Genomic DNA, 1,786 nt, shown 5'->3' with positions numbered 1-1,786 from the left:
GTGGTAGCTGTCCTGGTGCCCAAGCACATTATGTTGTGCCCCAAGAGGTCCAGAAAAAAAAAAAGGGAAGTTACAAGTTACTCAGACATTTCAACAGTGTGTTATCATAGATGCAAAGAGACAGATAGGCTCAGTTAAGGTATGGGTTGACCTTGTCAGTGAAGATACCGGTCTAGGACGTAACTGCCCACCATAACTGCTCTGAGTGAAGTTTAATTTCAGACCATCCTTTGTGGTTAGGCCTCTCAGACTGCCATGCAGGCCTCCCCTGAGCTTGTCAGGTCAGCATGTGGCCCCTTTCGTTCACAATTACCTTCCCTCCATTAAGAGGTCCATAAAAAGGAGCCAACTGAGATCCACAAGGGGAGTCAGCAGGAGCCATGTTTGTTTTCCCCACCCCCTGTGATAGGGTTTTGCTGAGGGGTCACTGCTAGGTCCCCACTTGTAGGTCCCCACTTGCTCCCCTCCCTTTGGCCTGAGATGGCAGGGCAGTACAGGGGCTTCGAAGGAGCAGGTCACGACTCCTCATTCCCAGAATCATCCTGGTCATCACAGTCAGCATCTTCCTCCTCCTCCTCTTCATCCTCAATGTCAAGGTCGTACAAATCGTCATAAAGCCAATCTGAGCTGTTGTCATTGGAAGGCACTTTAGTTTTGATGCAATATTCTGCCAGGGTCGTGGGGACTTTCACTCCATCCTTTTCTGCTTCAGCTTTAGTGGCTGAAACTTGTTTTCTAATGATTTCAGCATATTCTTTGTCTTTTCCTTTACTGTCCCTCCATTTCCTGAACATAACTGAAGCATCCGCATTGGCTGCGGAGAAGATGTTGGGCTCATTAAGCAATGAGATTACACTTAACAGGATAGTCCTAACATTCTGAGTAGGATTCCACCTTTCGGAGTTCAGTTGACCACTCTGGGGGGCATCTACGGGTGGATGAAGAATTGAAATGCATACATGTCCACTCTCATAAATGTTGGGGTGCCACATTTTGGTCAAGAATCTGAAGGTAGGTGGTGAATATGGGTAGTCAATAGGAAATTTAATATGCGCCTTGAAGTAGCCGCCTTCGTAGAGGGTGTTGGGGGGTCCGAAGATGGCAACCTCCCAGTTGTAGAGGTCGGACTCGTCCACCAGGGTGATCCGGGAGCCCTCCACTGGCTCCTCCTGCAGGGACTTGAGCTCCAGCATCAGGGCCTTCTGGGAGCTGGCCATTGCGGCCGTGGCGGTGGCGGCGCCTGGCCGGGGCCCTGGTCCACACTGGGCGGGCGGGCCGGGTGCTCCTCACAAGGGGGCCAGGTGCAGGGAGAGGGTGAAGGAGTTAGGGGAATTCACTCCCAGTCCCGGTCCTCCCCGCCCTGGAGGGGGCCTCCACTTGGCGGGGATAGGAGAAAAGGTGGAAGCGGAGAAAGGCAGCAGAGGGCTGGTGGCGGGGGAGGGCCAGCGATGGTGAGGAGAGGGGGCCAGGCCGGCCCGGGAGCGCCGCACTCGCTCGCCCTCTCGTTCTTCTGTGGGGCGGCCGCGGCCGCTGTTTCTCTTTAGAATAGTGCAAATGTGCAATCGTGCACTCACCTAAGGAGCAGATCCAGGGCTTTCCGTAGCAGAAAAAATAGGAAGAAGTCAGCTCAAGGATCAAGCCTTGATGTGTGGTTGCAATCTCTTCCAGAAGTCTCCCAGCCAGGTGAGTTCCCAAGACACTCTGTTCTGGAGAAGGTTCCAAGTTCTGTGTTTTATTGTCTTGTTACATCTATATTTATACCAGTTGATTTTAATCCTATCAATCT

At 52.3% G+C, this 1,786-nt stretch overlaps 1 pseudogene across 1 annotated transcript; it reads right to left on the bottom strand.

The window, feature by feature from the left end:
- Positions 1 to 456: 456 nt before the first annotated feature.
- On the bottom strand, positions 457 to 1,273 carry LOC102751667 (annotated as a pseudogene). The gene has a single exon (XR_001515763.1). The product of XR_001515763.1 is annotated as a ubiquitin-conjugating enzyme E2 R2 pseudogene (transcript).
- Between the last annotated feature and the right edge of the window lie 513 nt (positions 1,274 to 1,786).

This window comes from Myotis davidii, unplaced genomic scaffold (genome assembly GCF_000327345.1).
Source record: "Myotis davidii unplaced genomic scaffold, ASM32734v1 scaffold125, whole genome shotgun sequence".
NCBI classification, from domain to species: domain Eukaryota; kingdom Metazoa; phylum Chordata; class Mammalia; order Chiroptera; family Vespertilionidae; genus Myotis; species Myotis davidii.
This window is presented reverse-complemented; position numbering and strand designations above follow the sequence as displayed.